This window comes from Corvus moneduloides, chromosome 3 (genome assembly GCF_009650955.1).
Source record: "Corvus moneduloides isolate bCorMon1 chromosome 3, bCorMon1.pri, whole genome shotgun sequence".
Taxonomy (NCBI): Eukaryota; Metazoa; Chordata; class Aves; order Passeriformes; family Corvidae; genus Corvus; species Corvus moneduloides.
This window is the reverse complement of record NC_045478.1, coordinates 100,280,940-100,300,247: the sequence shown is the minus strand read 5'-3', so window position 1 is coordinate 100,300,247 and position 19,308 is coordinate 100,280,940.

Sequence of the window (19,308 nt, the reverse complement as noted above, 5' to 3'; positions counted from 1 at the left end):
TTGCTTAACAACAATTTTAACATAAAATGCATGCCTTACGACACAGTTTTTTCTTCCTTGTTCCAGTAAAGTGTTACTATTCAGTTTTCAGTGTATAAATTCTCAGAAGAAACTTTGAATGCTTGTTTTTCTATTAGACAAAAGGTATCACTTTCCATTTGTATCATTTACTTGGGCATATTAGAGCGATGGAGGAGAAGGGAAACTCTTGTATGTGGATAACAAAGGAGAACAGAGAATAGCTATAGATGCAAAAATTTGGAGTCATGTAAATCATTGGGAATTTGGATTGTTATGTAAACTGATAATGTATGCTTTCTCTTGGCATAGATAATCATTAATTGCTATTATTCATGCAAGTTGAAGAGTCTGCAATAGAGATGGCGTATGATACCAGCTGTGGGATTTTTTTCCACACTTGTCTTTGCCAGTCAATACATCTCATCTGTTAAGCCAACCATGATATTATCAAAAATACATGAAAATGCTTTGAAATATATTGTTTTAGAACTAAAGTGGCACAGGAAATTGAAGGATGCTTATGTGAAACATGAAAATTGCATCAGGGCATCTTCATAAACTATATATTTGGGCCATTATTCATATCTTCTGAGAAAAAAGATGGAGCAAGCAAGACAAGCTAACTGGCCTTCTCCAATGCAATTGGATATGCCATATATTTAAGACAGAGATACAAATTCTGGTATGCTAGTACTGATAAAATCAATTTCTATTCCCATTTCCTCCATCACCCCCTCCAAAGAAAAGGAAGGTAATTCTCAGCTTCTATCTGCCTTTTCATCCTCTCTGCTCAGCCTGCAGTAACGGAACTAACCCTCATGTCTGCATTGGGGCAAGGATTTTACATTGGTAGTTAATTCCTTCTCTTCAAATCAATTTATTGTTGGTTTCCTATAATTATATAAATACTGTGTGAGAGATGCATATCATTATTAAACTGTTATTTTTCTTATTTCCTTCATTACACTGGTGCTTTGGTACCCGTGTTTTTGCCCAAGCATCATGAAAAGCCAGGATTAAATTGCACATTATAAAGAAAAACTTACAGAAAAAATTGTAAATTAACTGTAATGCACTCAAAAAGTGATGCTGCTTAGTATTATTCATGAGAAGACCAGTTTCTCTGCCGCAAAGGATGCCTCATTCTTAGCCCATTCTCAGAACTCAATTTGTCTAAAGGGTTGCTATCAAACACAACATTCCTATGTGACTGAAAAGCATAATATCAATTCCTATAAAAATAAACAGTCAATTTGAAAAAATATTAATGCAAGATTTGCAGCATTTCCCCATCAGAAGAGTTTTAGATTTCTGGACAAATGTCAGAAACACAGTTCTGTATTTCTACATCACTACTTTATTCAGTGCATTTTAGCTGAGGTATTGGTGAAGCAGCAGCCTGGTTTTAGGGCAACCTGGTCCAGAGATTGGTCCCAATATTGTATTTAAATGCCCTAAACCACAATCTCCCTCTGCAGGACAATCCTACACCCATCTTACAGAGCCAAATTCATATTTGTAAATAAACAACAAAACTTTTAGAGGGTCTGCATACAGTGACAATACATAATCAATCAAGATTTAAATCTAAGCAGTTACACAGTTACCATAACTCTGAAACTGGCAGAAATTTGCAAGTGAGGCTTTTAAAACAAATTTTAAAAATCAATAATCATGTAGTCGACCTGACAGAAGCTTATTTTCGCCTTACAGCAGATGTATAAACAATTCTGTTCATTACTAAGAAGTTCATCTTATTCTATTAGGTGGTAAGTGGGGTGTTAAAATTTATGTCAAAATATGCAGTAGAGTTCTATCTTTGAAACATGAGTCAAATTTACTCTGATTTAAGCTAATGCACATGCCTGAAAATCCATTGACTGCAAATAGGTGTAGAACTTGGCTTAGGACATTCCCTCCGCATTGATTACAGTTTTCATTGGTTTATTTCTTCCATTTTTTTAATAGTTGGTGTTTGCCTATTATTGCTGCAGATGTTGACTTCAAAGTCGCAGAGAGTAAAATTATTTGTTTACTACAGACTTCCTTCTGCCTGTTATCCTAACAATGTCTGTTAACTTCATTGATTAGTGAGACACTGATAACTTGGTCTGCTAAAATAGCACAGGAAGCTTGCATTCTCCTGGTTTTTATTTCCAAAGTGTTGCAGACCCCCTGTCATTTTTACTCAGCTTATGGTCTTTTTCACTGAATCTTACCAGGGATTCATGTGTCACCCCCACTTATATTGGTAACCTACTGGCAATTAGGAAAAAACCATAAACCCTCACCCCAAAAAAACCCAAACCCAATACAGTACCTGACACCAAGGACTAAAACTGCAAATAGGCCACCAGCTGACCTTGATTATTATGACCACCTTCACCTTGGTCTTCCTCCCAGCCAAGTTCTCATGGCTTATTTAAGCTCAGGCTCCAGAACTGTGTTGTCAGTTAGCCTTGTCCTTTGCTGTCCTGACTTGCTGACTGGTTTTTCTGGATTAACCTCAAGCCCTGTGTTGCATGTCCAGCCCCATCTCCTGTTGCCCCTGATTGGCATCCCTCAGTGGACACTGGATTTATTTTGCTTACCTCACCATGCCTGGGACTGTTAAGGGACCCTAAGAGTGATCCAGCCATGTCCTCTGATATTTTGGGACTGCCCTCTTGTGTCACCCTTGGCTCCCAGATCGTTCTCTCTCTTGGAGCAGCCCTGCTCTTGCTGACATTGGGTATCTTTGCATCTAAATCTTGAGCTTTGGCCCAGGAACAGAGCACTTATGGAGAGCATTTACAGAAGGTAGCATGTTCAATTAGAAACTATCCCATGCAGACCAGAGGGAATCATTAGGAAAAGAGACATAGAAAACAGGTAGGTATTCCTATAGTTCTTACAGCTTATGCTGTGGTAAGAGGCATACTGGAACAGATCAGAGAGTCATCCCAGCCCATTGTTTTGTCTCTTTCAGTGACAAATAGTAGATGTTCATAAAAGATTTCCAAAACGGGCACATCTCAAAAGATTCTTTCTTGCATACACTTCTGAAAGTATATAGATATAGAAACATCTGAGACAAGGTGACATCAAGTTTCCGCATATAATCACCCCGAGTGGACATACCCTCTGTGACCTTTTGAATCCATTTAGATGTTAGACCTCTACAACATCCCACAGTAACCAGTGCCACTATGACATTGTCCATTGTGTGGAAAAGAGCATCCCTTCATTGCGGGCCCACTGCATGGACGCTTTCTGCTTCTTGCACCAGCTGCTCAGAAACCAAATCTCAAGCAAAGCCACAAGGAAACTCAAGACAAAGCAGATCAAGGGGAAGAAAGGAGCAGCAAGCACAGGTGACAGTTCTCAAGCTGCAAAGTTGACAAACAGCATAACTTGTGTCCTCCTCCACTTTTCATGACTGAGATAACCCAAGAACGCATTCCAGAAAACACACTGCATGCAGCTCGAGAGCCTAAATAAGCCAAAGCTCTGAGCACGAACAGGCCCAAGCCCCTTGTTTTTTTCCTTCTCAGCAGAATCCAAGTGACAAGAGTTCAAATCTGGATGTGCTTTATTTGGGCGCGAGGTAAACACTGGAGCCAGGGAGGGTTCCTGGGTGAAGTCAGCATAAATGCAAGGCATGCCTTCCCACGGAGCACGCTTTTTGGTGAGAGCAGTAAAACAACAAACAGCGCCGCAAGGAATAACAAGAAATTAAATACTTTGTGTTCGAATCTATCACAAATGTTTATCTAGCAAATACATAGTTCAAGTGCCTGAACTATCCAGATTGATTTAATTTTTAAAAAAAATCTGCTGTGCTGACCATGTTCTGGGGGGGGGGGGGTGGGGCAGGTTTTATTACAATCCATGGCACGTCGCTTCCCTGGCTGCACAGCAGAGCTGTCAAAGAAAGCTTTAAAGACCCTGTTTCACTGGGAGGAGCAGCCCCCTCCCATTTCCCAGGCAGCAGAGCTCGCATCATGAAACAAACAGGAGCTCCTGTCCTTCATGCAGGGCTTTAGTATTTATTTCTTTGGAGGTCTAATCATGAAGGTTACTGGAAAATGTTCAATCTGACGAAAAAAATTTTCCCTGTTCAACCATTTTCACTTCACAGTCAAGATGTGACAGACTCTGATAACTTTACAGAGTAGCTGGTGGCATTTCAGCAATTGCTGGCTGTCAGTCCATGTTCACCTATTGACACCTGCTTGCAGATTTACTTTGAAGTGAGCAGACAGGTTAAAATGACTATCAAACAGAAATCAAATATTCCGGGCTATTTTAATTATCACGTTGTTCAGTGAAGCCCTCCCAAGGGTGCAAACAATATTTCTTTTTTAATCTAAAATGCACCATTCCTTTCTCTAATCTGAAGAATAGTCTCTCTGACACTAAATGTCATTTAGCCCATTAGTAATGGATTTTATCTGCACATATTTTCTTTTTAGTTTGACAATATAAATATTACCTAGTTAGCCAGAAGATTTGAAAAGAACAGACTGTAGTCAAAAAATGCTCTACTAAAAGCAATCAAATATAAACAATTATAAAAGTAGGAAGACGTACCTCTTACAGCAAATTTTTTTTAGTTAAATGATTAATTCAAAACTACATTTGCCTCTATTTTCTCTTAAAAACTTATCTATTTTCCCTTACAAAAGGGGAACTAAAGCCTTCATAATAACCCTGTGAATTGCTTACTCAGAATGCTGATGTTTTTTATGTTCTGCATTTTTATAGGCCAAATTCCTGCTTTAGCTCTGTGTTACTGTGGCATTCAGTACCGTCAGGGCTGCTAAATTATTTCAAGTCTGCAAGGAATAATAATGTCTTGGATTAGTGTTCTGCTGATATTTAACCTTAAAGGCTATGTTTCTGAGAAAACACTGATGTCATCCTCCCCCCCAATACAGGGTGCTTCTTTTATCAGCATAACAAAGCAGTAGAAGATAAAACAACAGACAAATTCCGAAGTTTTTATATCTGAGTTCTCTGCCTCAACTCTGATTTCACCCACACAAGTCTACCATCAGCACTATTTTGTCCTCTAATAAGGTCTAACAGCACCTAGTTTTTTCCTATTGACTTGGGAAAATAACCCAGATTATTGATTTACTTGATATTATTATTTAAATGGTTTTGTTACAAAAAAAAGGCAATAAAAAACGGTGGTTTCTAGTTTTATCACTTTTTTAAAATTCTACTTGCATTTTCTTCAGAAGCCAGCAACATGTACTAAAGCATCTTAATGTATTTCATCACTGTAATCTCTAGATCAACAGGTAGGCCGGAATGATTTTATTTATTTCTCTGCTAGATTAAAAGGCAACACGCTACCTTGAAATGCTAAAAATTATGCAATAAATCAAAGACCAAAACCATAATAATCATAACTCCAGTTCTCTGAAGATCAGAGGCATGAGCCATCTGAACTTCCGGACTAAAAGTGTGAGATTCTCCTGTAACTTTGTGTTGTGGTGTAAGCACAGATGGCAACTAAGTACCACACAGCTGCTTGCCCACCTCCCCACCCCCCAGGTAGGATGAGGAGAATTGGAAAAAAAACAATAAACAAGGTGAAAGAACAATTTAATTATGGAAATAAAGTAAAATAAACTACTGCTCATAATAATAACAACAACAATAAAACAAATAATTGCAATGAGAGGAAACAAAGAGAGAGAGAGAGAGAATTCTTCCTCGAAACAAACAAGTGATGCACAACACAGTTGTGCAGCCAAGTCCCCACAGTTTAGGTACTGGACATGATGTTCTGTGGTATGGAATATTCTTTGGACAGTTCAGATCAGCTGTCATGGCTGTGTGCCCTTCCAGCTTCTTGTGCACCTCTGCACTGGCAGAGCATGGGAAACTTAAAAGTCCTTGACATAGAGTAAGCACTACTCAGTGAGAACCAAAACATCAGCGTGTTATCAACATTATTCTCATACTAAATCCAAAACACAACAGTGTACTATCTTCTAAGGACAAAATTGTCCCAGCTAAAATCAGGACACCTAATTTAGTGCAGTCCTAAATCTGGCCTTTCCCTGATTCTGTCCTAACTCAATAGTTTTATTTATGCTGAGAGCCCACTTACACGTGAAGTTAAGCAACCCTATTACAAATAATTCTCAGTTTTAGCAGCCTCTGGGAGACAAAATGATGCACCATAACAATAATCCATGTATGTCTGCAGAGCCCTCAGGAAACACCCATCTGCACTCAGTTCAAGCACACACCTCCAGCAAGGCCTTTGTTTGCAGTGCTTCAGACCCCCATGCACATTTATTCTTGGCCATTCCTAAAACCATTTCCCACAATGTCCAAAAGACCACAGTAACTTGTTAATCCTGGCAGAAACTTGCACCCAGAAAGCACCACAGAGTCCTGAATGTTAATGCTGATGTCTATCTGCAATACCAGCAGGCACTCCAGAAAGCCTGTGGAAGCTACAGGCTCCTGATTTTTTTGGCCAACTCTGTCATGTTTATGTATAAACGTAGTAATTAGTGAGATAAAATGTTTGCATGTACCACTCACCTGGTAGCAAAAGCAGGGCAGTTTGCCTGATGGACTTTGGAGCACCTCATGCTCAGGAGACACATATTTGATGCTACAAGCCCTGAGTGGATTCTACATGTGGAACAAGCACTCTGGCCTGGAATGTTTTTCTAGTACTCCTGAATGACCAAACCTGGATTCATACTTTGAGAGAACAAAGGATTTTCTTCTGCAGTTACATGAAAATTTAAGAAACTTTCTAGAGCTGAAGAGCTGGCAAATCTGCCGTGAAGATCCAGGCTTCATCTCACTCAAGACAAGCACAGAAGCAACAGCATTAAATCCTCATGGTTAGTCATAACTTAGGCTAGTTGCTGAATGCCAACTCTTAGCAGATGCTATAAAACGCATAAATCCAGCTAGCATGGAAGTTAATTTCAAGGATAATCCATGTCAAACAAATTATTTTCATTGGTTGCTGTATCTTTATATTTCATCAGGTGAGATCATCTAAGATAGGCAAAGTATTGCAGTCTTCATTTCTACAAGCCTGAAAACACCAATAATGTCTAAACTGCAGCCCCCCCAAATTATAGAATCATAGAATTGTTTGGGTTGGGAGGGACCTTAAAGATCATCTAGATCCAACCCCTCTGCCGTGGATACCTTCCACTAGACCAGGTTGTTAAAAGCCCCATCCAACCTGGCCTTGAACCACGAACAGGGCGTCCACCATTTCTCTGGGCAACCTGTTCCAGTGCCTCACCACTCTCACTACCCTTCTTTATATCTAAACCTCCTCTACTTCAGTTTGAAGCCATTCCCCTTTGTCCTGTCACTATGTGCCCTTATAGAAAGTCCCTCTCCAGCTCTCATGTAGCCCCTTTAGGTAGTGGAAGGTGCTGCAAGGTCTCCCCAGAGCCTTCTCTTCTCCAGGTTGAACAACCCCAAGAGTCTCAGCTTGTCAGCTCAGAAGAGGTGTTCAGCTCTTGCATCATCAAGATCAGGTAATACCACAGAGATATTTACCTCTGATCAGAAGTATCAAGCCCTTTATTTCTATAAGGCTTCATTAAAGAGAAATGTTGATTTTTGACAGACTTCTGTAAGCACTGTAGAAGCAGAGCTGCTCTCCAGCCACGTGGTTGGACTGCCCAGCTCTGGGGCACCCCAGGCTCACAGTGTCCACTGCCGGGTAAATCTCCCATCGTTGATCACCTGGGATTTGTTTTTCAGCCTAACCAAACACCATTAAAATCAGATCCCCTCAACTGACTAGAGTTCTGCTAATCTTCCTTTTCACATTTGTACTTTTTCCTGTGAGAATGTACATAAAGTAACATTTAAAGTCTGGAGTTTTGCTTTTATGTTTTAGAAGAGATCAGAGTCCATCAAAATAGAAGTACATTTCCTCATGCCTTATTAGAAGTTCAATAAATTTTCATTAGTTCTATATCACTTTGATATCTCTGAAGTGCCAAAAAAAATAAGATATTTGCGAAGAGTCAGAATAATCGAGATTACTCTTAAAGATTATGGGGGCTTTATGCAAACTAGGTTTTATCACCTCAAAAAGATGGCATGCATGTCTTCTGAATCTCCCAAATTTACAAAATAAGGTGATTAGAGCTGCATGAATTCCAGATTAGTAAGAGGCTGTGAACTGAACCACAGAGAAACAGCCCACATTGTGCATTGACAGTTATTCACGGTTATTGTTATTTTCAGCTGGAAATGACTCTTGAAGAATCAGCAGAGCATTCCCTTACAGGAATTGTTTGTGCCCAAATCATATGCAATCACACAGGCCAAAGAAGAGCAGATTTTTGTTTCTTTTCTCAGGCATTGAACCCAAATAAGTGTTGACAAGTATTTTTGCTTGTGTTTCTAATAAATTTGTACTTGAGGGCTGAGAAAAAACAATACTACAAACCACATTATAAGGACACAAATGAGATAAAAGTGCAGAGGGAAGGTAGAAATAAATTCTGTGCCGAAGGAATTTAAATATTCCTTGGAAAGAGAAAGCAACACATTTACTCGTGTGTTTGTCTAGCTGTGGGTTCCCCAGGACACTGGATGGAGGGCAGCAGGAAGAGCCACCAAGACAGGCTGGGGTCTCTGGGGCTCCAGAAGAGGCTGCAAGATTTGGGGTTTATTTATACAGGATGAAGCATCTCCAACAAGAAAGCAGGGTATGTTTGGAGGTTTATGCTGTGCCCCAGCTTCTGCCTAAACTCCTGTTTCTGTCCTCTAGAACCACCTGCACTTTTGCCAGCAAGGTTTCTAAGGCACCTACCTGGTTTCAGATAGGAAAATCCAGGCACAATCCTCTATTGCACTTCCACCTGAAAATAATTAAAAGCTCAAGGGTATTTTAGTAAGAATGTGCATTTTTTAGGACCTCAGAGACAGCCTTAATTAGTCTGATCTTTTGCAGGCACTTTTAGTTAAAGCAAATTGAGCAACAGCATCATCTTAGCTTGCAGTTCACGCTAAGATTTTTCTATAGTTTCAGCAGATACAAAACTCAGCCCACAAACTTATCCTCACAGTCAGCACAATCTGTTTGCAAGGGTCTGAGTTTGCTAAACTGTTTCCACTTCAGTTAAAATAGAAATCAATTAAAAAAACCAAAACAAAACAAAAAAAGGCCCCAACTAAAACAGTGCTAAACTTAGGGTCTGTTCACAGAATGGAACAAAATGCCGTTTTAAATATCCTGGATCTCAATCTAAACAAGATTACACACTTATACACATGACCATACTGTCACACAGAGCTGCTGCAACCCCCTCAAAAGGAGCAGAGCTGAAAGTAGCACAGTTTGTGCCTTGGAGCCGTTCACCATATACAGCACCTTCCCAGCATGTTTTACCAAATGCTTTAAGTGCAGCAAGTCACCATATGCTACAACCACAGCATGCCACAAAATGTCAAGGGCACTGCCACACTTCAGACCCGCTCAGATTTCCTAAGTACAGCTCCAGGAGGACCTTGGAAATGGATGGCACCATGACACCTAAGGTATTAAAACCAAACAAAAACCTTTTCACAATCTTTGCTGGGCCATTAGGGGTGTCTGGGGAGACAATTTGATCTTAGCCCTAAATCAGTTTAACCATGAACATATAAGCAAAATTCTAGCATGTGGTGCCACAAGAATGTTGCAACACCTGTTCTTGTTTTGTCTGCAGTGGGTCTGCAGTAGTTCACAAAAAGTGAGCTGAATGTTGCATCAAGAGGAGAACGTTCATGCAAAACCATTCTCACCCTACCTCCTAAGAGGACCAGCTGTAAACAGGATTAGAACAATAAAAATACAGTGAAAACAGAGTAATCACTAGATTCCAACAAGGACCGCTAACTTTTTGAATACCATACTCCTATGTTGTTGCTACTTCTAAAAAAGTTCATCCAACACTAGCTTTGGGATTGGTTTATCTACAAGTAACCCACAAAGAAGGTGTTTGCATGATTTTCTTGAACTCTCTTAAAGTCTTCTACAAGATAAGTGCTCATGCAGAAAGTAGTGCTGGGGCAATTCACATGTGAAAAACCTTCCCAGGCCAAATATAAGATTAAAAAACTCACCTTTTTCATGGTTACTACATTAACATCTATCTGGGGACTTATTTCCTGGCTGACACAAAATCTATTTAGCATGTTGTAGAGTTTAGCACATGTTAAGCTGGAAATTCCAATCTCTAAAGAAATAGCAAAAGTGCAAAGCAGTGCTTAACTCACAGAGCCACTGGGGAGACTTTCTGGTTTTGCAAGCTAATGTCTTTCAGCACCCAGACTCTTGTGTGTGCCCATGCACTTCCCATATAATTTGTTCTGTGAAGAAGAGAAAAGAAAAACAAAACCCCAAAATTTCTGCTTTCTTGCCTTATTTTGTATCTGTGCAATGTACAAGCCACAGCCATGATTGGCATCACACTGTACTAGGAACTGCACTAATGGAAAGAAAAATATTTTCTCCACCTTAAATAATTCATAATTTAAACCTGTAGGGCAAATGATAGTGAAGGCTGAAGTATCTTGCTAGCCAAAAACGTAATCAACTGCAAGTATGTTCAGTTCCAAATCATCTTATGTTTTCACTCATTCCTCATTTGATGAGAAAAACACTCCTGTTGCCATCACTGAGAACCCTTAACTAATTGAGGAGAGAGTTAATTTTCCTTCCCTCAAATCCCACACAGCTTGTGAACAAAATCGGGGCCATTTGTCTTGTTTGTCTCTGATGTCTGCCTGCTTTTCAAGGCTCTTTGCCTCTTTGCCTCAGCCTGTTTGAAGGAACTTTTCTTTAGGTACTAGAAGCCAGTTTAACTAATTTACACAGAAAAGAAGTTGCTTACGTGCACCAAATCATAACCAGAATTGGTTCTATAATGAGAGGCAAGGTAGAAAATACTCCAAGAGAATAGGAAATAACTTGGAGTGAATGATGGTGGAGAAAGGACCCTCTATGCAATATGTTAAAAAAAGGGAGACAAAATGAGGTCAATGAGAAGTCAAGACTTGCTAGGAAACAGTGGTGTAAATATGCCTATGTGCAACATGTGAAGGTAAAACAAAGAGCTGCAGAGCAGGGCTGCTAATGAAGCCAGCTTTCCTATTGATTTCTGTCTCTTGCTCGCTGTCTCAGGTACGAGTTCTGACTGAACCTTTCACTACCAGGGGGATTTTGTGAGGTCTCTCCTGTCTGGACTCCCTAATGAAGCACAAGCTCCAACTAAGCAGAAGGAGAACCACAGTTAGTCTGCATTTTTATCTGCCTACCTGTTTTCATGGGCCTTAGAGAAACCTCACTATTAAATTGTATTGAAAGTAACTGATGGACTAAAAAAGCTTCAAGGAAAGAAATGGATGCAGAGAGAAGCATATCAGTCCTGCACAGCATGGTTCAGGTGTAGATAAGCCTCCTACCTCCCAGAGTGGGGAAGATAAAAAAAAGAAAAGGAAAAAAGAAAAACCCCACGATTGGTAGAATAAAAAGAACACAACATCAAATGAATTAGGTCATCCACATCATGTCATGTAGAAAGGCACCCAGAAATTTTTTAAATGCACAGACATCCTCTCCTGTCCTATGTTCCACTTCACACCCCTTTCTGCTCCTGGTTATACCCAGGTGGACTTCCGTGCATGATTCCCAGTGACCATATGACAATTTGCATCTGGTGGTAATATGGGCTATCAAGCCAAAGCATTTGCTATGTAGATTATTTGAACTAAGCATTTTTACACAGGTAAGCATTTTGTCTTCTTTAAAAGATAGCATGGTAAATCAATAAGTGCAAAATGTTATTACATTATAGCAGCAGAAAGTATATGTAGAGCACTGTCTGGACTCTATTAGAAAGTTTAAATTGTCATATAGTGGACATTACTAAAAGGACTTACATACAAAGAAGAGTCCTGCTGCTAGTATGCTGAATTAAACAGCTGTGTGAACTGGCATTAGTCCTGTACCAGCAAGCAGCACGTTTTTGCAAGCAGAAGTCACCCCTCAATGCCATTCTGCTGTCCCTGCCTCCTGCCACACTGCTTGCTCTAACCATGGTAGAACCACAGTGACGAGAAACCTACGTACATTCCCCTACATTTTATTTTAAAGGTACTGATTCGTTGTACTTTGTTCTTTGCTATCATATAAATCAGGCTCCTTGCACTGCTACAGTATATCTGCTTCTACTCAGCCTGGGAAAGACATCCTGAATTTCCTGGTCTCCAAGAGAAGGACGGAGCGAGCCAGCTGCCAAACTCCTGCAGGGATAGCAATGTTTGTTTGGACACTGTGCTGGTGCAGCAGACACTGGGATGAACTAACACACACTCACTGTTTCTGCCCCATCCCACCTAAAATAACGAAGGACAGACAGCAGCTGGGAGCTGCCCTCGAGATGTTCCCTGACAAGGCTGCAAGCTCTGCAGTGCAAGGTGGGTCAGCAGCAAGCTGGAAGGGCACCCCAGCACTGAGGAGACTGGGAACAACTGCTGCCAGCATGCAGGAAACTACCACACACCTCTCCAAATGTCAACTGAAATCAGAAACATCCATGCACAGAAAATCCTGAGTCAAGATAATTGAGTTCAAATAACTCAGAGGGTTTCGGGGTTTTTTGTGGGGATTTTTGTTCTCTTGATTTTTCTTTTTTCTTTTTTAAAGCACTTTGATCTAGCACCTCAGTGTCTCTCCACTCTATACCACCTTGAAGTTCTGTCATCTCCCCTTTTCAAAATGACAGCTGAAGAGCAGCACAGAAGGATCTTCTGAAGAACCAGTTTGTTCTCTGGTTGTTTATGGATTGTTATTGAGACTTTCTCAAACACATGCTACCAGCAGAATATGCAGACAGGCATTCTAGCAACACAACTGATGCATTTGAAGCAGAAAAAGAAATACGTGGAAAATGTAAAATCAGCCCTGCAAGCAGGTCCATTCACAGAGAAGATGTTTTCTTCAGATTAAATCAATTCTGAAGTAATTATGAGACAAATATCTGAAATGCAGTGTGTTACCACTCAATTTTTGCAGCCAATTAGCTGCCTTCTATGCTTGGGTTTAAGGATAAGAATTTAGGCATTTTGTTGCTGGGTCAAGAGGACTAGCTTGGAACTGGTTCCCAGCACTAAGCAACAGCCCTGTGTCTGCTTGCAGGGCTTCGGGTCTCTCCTCTGGCACAGGCTTACAAGCATTTTTGAGAAGATAGTCAAGCTTCAAACTTTGTGCAATCATTGCTGTGGAGAGCTGTCTTGTCACATCCTTTACTCTGAGTTGTAAGCAAGTTGGTAGGATAAAACACGTAGACAATTTTGAGCAGTTACATTCTGTGATCTCTGGCTCCTTTCCCAAGTCATATATCAGTCACAATATTGTGTATAAGCTTGCAGTGATTTTTTTTCAAAACCTGTCAAATTCAGTTGATGCAAGATCAAAATCAGGAGAAGGAAGAGATCTTTTGTTTTCAATTTAAGGAAGTGCATGACAGACAGCTCATTTACACTGCTGCCCATTGGTGAATTGTTATTACACTATTTAGACAAAATTGTCTTTTTGGCAGCTGTTCATTAGTGGTAACTGCATTACAAACAAAATAATTTGGTTTAGAGCTTCTCATCTTATTTTTGTAGGAATTAAGGAACAGAAATGGTTCCAAATGAATCAGAGTATGGATACCGAATTAGCAGTAATCGAAGTTCAACAGATTATCCAGTACTTGTTTGTCAGTAACTAAGAGCATGAGCCCTCCTGGTATCCTCACAGCTCACATCCATCAAAGCCGTGCAGGGCAGTTTCACCACCTGTCATCTTCACCACCTTCATCTTTTCTCATCCTCTGCTGTAGGGACTCTGGTGGGTTCGGTCGGGAGATCTCTATGAGCAGATCTTGGAACACGTGGTTTATTGCAAAGGGCGTGGGTATAGGGGCACTGCTCAGAGCTGCAGCTGGCAGCTCTGAGCAGGCCCAAGAGAGCAAGAGAGTAAGCGGGTAAGAGAGAGCGAGAGGAATGAGAGTGAAGAAGAAGTGATGAGAATAGAATGGAATGGAATGGTTAAGTCCTGGTTACAATACAATAAATCATCTTCTGTACTGAATATTCTAATTGTCACTAACCAATCTAATACAAGATACAAATCCTATAGCATTTACATACAGCCTATAAGAGTTCTTATATTACCATAGAGTGTTACATCTTAACTTCTAAAAACTACTCTTTGGACCCCTTCTGCTGAGCTAGTAGGGTCTGCTCTGACCCTTGGACCTGCCTGCAAGCAGAGGGTATTGTTCAATCAAGAGGGGATTACCTTCAGTTGGCCATACCATTGTTTTCCAGTTGTTCAGTAACTAAGACTTGGTATTTCAAAAGTGGCTTTCATTTCGATGTCGCCTGTAGTTTTCATATTCCCAAAATCTTTTGTCAGGCAGTCATATTTATAAGGCTTTCCTGTTTCATCTTCCCCAACACCTTGCACCCAGAAAGCAGCACCTAACACAACCACAGAGCTGCCAGCTCTCTGGACTGAGCAGAAAAGAAGGAGGTGAGAGCCCTCTGACTCTCCCCTCAGCCACAGATCATCAGTGGAAACTGCCTTCAGCAGCCTGGGTCTGCTCATGCCATGGGCAGACTCCAAAGCAGGTCTCATCTCCTGCCCTCACCTTCTCCTGCCTCTGCCTGTGCCATTCCCAGCCCCTCAGGAAGTCCTGGTCTACAGCTGTGGTCACTAAAAGGTGCTGCCAGGCATGTAGGCAGGCTCCTGACTGCTGCCCTTCCACCCTTCTTAAATATGAAATAATAGGGTGGGCTCCTTCAGCTTTTACCTTTCGGAGAGGGAAATACAGCAACCAAAGCAAACCTCACCTTAACCAAAAAAGTGGCCAAACAAAACCCTACCTCTCCATTTACATAGAGGCCTCCTGTTACTATCACCATTTCAGGAAATCTCAGTACTAAAGGCTGGATTGTCACCTGGTCACTTTCCACCTGTCTCTCAGGAACTCTTTTCCCAGTTTTCATACACTTTCAACAGTGCTCAGTAACCAGCTGAGAGACCCTTCTTCCGTAGGTTTCTTACTATATTACTTTTTCTTTATTTTTTTCTTGTCCAGAGCTGCTTGCCTTGGTGACTGAGTGCTAGTTTTGGTTACTGATTTAAATCTCCACCAAGTATTCTTGCACTTGTTTGGGCAAAGGAAAAATTTCCCCACTAGTGTTTTCAGTTTTCTAGACTATCACAAGCTGTATCTAACCACTTTGAACTTCTGTCTACAAAGCCCATGGCCCAAACTGGCATCAAATAAAAGCAAATTTGACCACAGAGAAGGTAGAAGCTGACAGAGGTGGCAACTTTATGTTAGACTTTGTATCAGACAGAGCTGCAAAGCCAAAAGGGACTACTTGTAAAAGTATGATAAATTCTTGCCTCAAGGATGATCGATAGGTAAAAATATTGTTTTAGCATACTGTTTCTAATATAGGACATCTGAAAAGGAGCATTATTAATGACACTTCTTGTGGTTCATTACTTCTGTGAGGAACAAAATTGCTTTGTAATTGAAAGATGAGAAGATTCTGCACATATAAGCAATAGAGTAAGAATGTTTAAAATTATAAATCTTACACACCTGTTCACACAGGAGCACAGTTTCAGTCAATGAAGGGCTTTGTGCAGCTCTGTCCCTACGATGAAGCTGGACATTTAACTAAAAAGCCCTGGTATATAGTGTATATACAACATGTGCTTCTTCCCAGAATATATAGAAGTGTGGGATAATAGAGGGGTCTCTGTAAATCATCTGGTCCAACCTCTGCTCACCAGAGCTACCCTCCAGAGTTTGCCCCTGGGCAAAGGCACCAGAAAGAAAAGGGTACAGACAAAAGCAGGGAGGGGCCTTTTTGTTGCCAGGGCTCCCTTGTGATCCAGCAGCCAGGCCGCCCACGCAGAGCAGTTTCATGTGCCCCAAATGACCAGGCATTTCAATATAAGCACATAATCTTGTGGTGTTGGGCATCCTCCAGCAGATTTCTGCCAACTGGCTGCAGCACTCTGCTCACTAAATCACAGGGCCCCACAAAACACAGGCAACACACAGCCCCTGCCTCTGTTTGCCACTGCTGCCCAAGAAGCCCGAACAACTCCAATGAAATATGGGCTTGAAGTGTACCTTTATATAATATTTCGAGTGAAAGGAAAGATGATTTTTTTCATTTTGATGTAATTTCTTCATAATTTGGGACTTACAATTTTGATGGAGCTCTTAAGGTCTAGAGGACTAAAGAAAACCGCAGTCTCAGATTATATGGAGGTCAGGATCTACCCAAAATTGGAGTCATGGAGCATGGAGTGATTTTACTGCTGATTTTTATCACTTACTCATACTTATTCCACACTTTCATCCCAATGGAGTGCAAAGACTACATTCTCAAAAGATACTGGTACTTTGTATGCAGTAATATATCTTTCTTGGAGATGCTTGTGAATTTAAAGATGGAAATTATAAAAATCACTTGGAACCAGTCATCTGGCAGAACTGTACTTTGCACCCAGTTTATACTAGCATGCTTAATAATGTGCATGAATTGGGCATAATTACTTTATAAACTAATTGCAATTTTTGTGGAGTTTAAGAGACTAAGTATATAACTAAATCATTACCTAATTTGGACTTTGCCTTAGAAGGAGAGATGTTTAGCAGTAATATGCTGCTGAATGGGGGCTATCAAGAAGACAGGATTCCTCTTGGTGGCACAAAGAGAAAGAATAAGAAGCAATTTTTGAACACTTGCTTTTTGAGCAAGGGAAATTCCAGATGGACATAAGAAAAAAGGTTTTGGTTAAACCTTGAAACAAAATGCCTCATAGAGACTGAGAATGCCCATCCATGAGTTTAAAATTTATGGTAGACTCTTGAGGGCCATTTTATGCTGTTCTCTGCTGTATCTTGCCCTCAGCTCTAAGTCACTGCATTCTTGAACCTGGATCTGCATAAACCTTCAAGGGGCACCATCAGATACAAGTGGAATTTCACTCTAAATTATCCCCTGCTATCTGGGGAGAGAGAGAAGCATCCATTTGCAAAGTGAACAAATAAAATGCTGGGTTTTTGAAGGAAATTGATGACAAGAGACATTCAAGAAGGATCTGTATGTCTGACTCCCTTTTAGGGTGGTATCTTTCTGTGCTGATGGAAAGCATTCTCCTGACTATCTCAACAGTCCAGGGGAGTGAGACAATGAAGACATTTATATCACTGTTATGCTTAGAAATCTGAATTGTAAATGTTGACAGGACTGATCCTCATTTACACTTGGATGCCATTTTTACTTCACTCGCAAATAAAGATGATCAAACATTAAGAGTTGGAATTCATGCATTTTTAATACACACTAGTACAGAAGGCCAGAAAAGGCCAAATGAGGTATTCAGAACATCCCTTCCCTCTGATATAAACCACAGTAACTCTGCCAGGATTAATCAGGCTTTGGCCCTCTAAACATGAAATAGCAGCTAGCCTAAGGCTCAGAAAAGGGGCTAATTCTTCCTTTTACTGAGATTGCAGCTTGATCAGTACTTGAAATTGTATTGCTCTTCTTTTCTTTTCAATTTGGAATAACTAACTGAAAAGACACCACTCATTCGTATTCTATGCTTCAAGGTTCTCCCAGCAATCAAGAGGATTGAAACTTGAAAGCAGCACACATTTAACGACATGGCTAAGGGTCCTGGATTTATTGCATTAGAACTCCAGCATGTCCTACTACCTCTTGTGCTGTTATTACTTCTATTTTCAGGTTGTAGGGGTTTGGGGGTTTTTTGGCTGTGTTTTAAGTGTGGTTGTTCTCCTTCCTTCAAATAAATTATCATTATGTCTTGAAGTTTCTCCTAGCACATGGTCAGCCTCTCACAAATCATTTTCTGTGCATCAACAATGCATCAACAATGCAAATTACTGCTGACAATTTATGGACACAATTGCCTCTAAAGTTCTTACTCCTTTTTGTTTTAAGCCTGTGAGAAAGAAGCCTAATTAATCACTGTGGATAGAAAAGTCCTCTTCTTTCCCAGGAAAGAATTAAACAGCAGGTGAGATATACTTTTCACCTTGTGCCTCAGCCATGCCTGGTACAGACTTCTCCCAGTTTGATTTCATTCAGCCTCCCTGGTAAGAGAACTGTTAAAACCTTTCAGTTATTTGTCAAAGGTACATTCATTCACTAAAATCTGTTTAAATATCAGCTTGCTTCTTATGCAGAGGAAGATCCTGTACAGCAGGAAGTTCCAGCTCTATTCTTAATTACGCATCTGTAAATGCAGAATAAAAGTTTAAATAAATAGAAGTACCTTCTGCATCCCATCCGTAACAAGGCTGGTGTTGAACCCACTGATTTTTAATCAACGTATGTAACTTAAGAGCAACCATCCACAAATACCACAGCATATATCAAAGTAGAAAATCCTACTTAAGGTAAAATTGACCTCCATATGAGAAATACCACACGTTATTAGCACTAACATCCCATTTTTGCCCAAATTGCTTCTGCTCTGACCTGTGTTTCCTTAGTTTTGTCTTGGAGTGGTCTGGATTTGAATTCAAGGATTAAAAAAGCAACATAATTTTATTTTAGTCTCATCCAAATTTCAAAAATTTCATTATGTTTTTATTCTCCTTCATGCTTATTGGGAGGAGGATTTTTCCTGAAGACAGACATTTTAATCTGCCCACATTTGCCAACATACTTACCAGGGTTTTCTGGTGGACACATAAGTACAGAATTGGTTTAAAACTGCTCTCCAGATATAATCCCTGCTTTGTATTTGCTTTCCCTTGTCCTGCTGGTGTCACTGAGGGCTGTAATGGTGTCCTGAAGCTGGATAATATTTGTTAGGTTTTTTAGTGCCAGCTTCAAGATCTGAATAGCGTGGTGTTTCCTGGGTTGGACTTCCCATCTCTCTCCTTTCCCAACATATTGTGTGTGGCTGAGATGGAGGCAGAGCAACACATCTTGCCACACAAGGCAGCAGAATAGCACTGGGTCCTCCATCACGCCCTGGAGGCTCATATAAAGCCAGCAAATCTTGAAAAATCACATGATGACTCGAAAGATGAATTTTGCCTCAGAAATACAGAGAAAGATGATTAGAGATATTTATAATACTACCGCCTTAACTTCATGCTCTAATGTTTGTTTTTGAGCCATTCACAGTGAAATGTGAGTAATACAAAAGCTTACTCACAGGTTATGGAAGTTTACCCTCTTCTACTA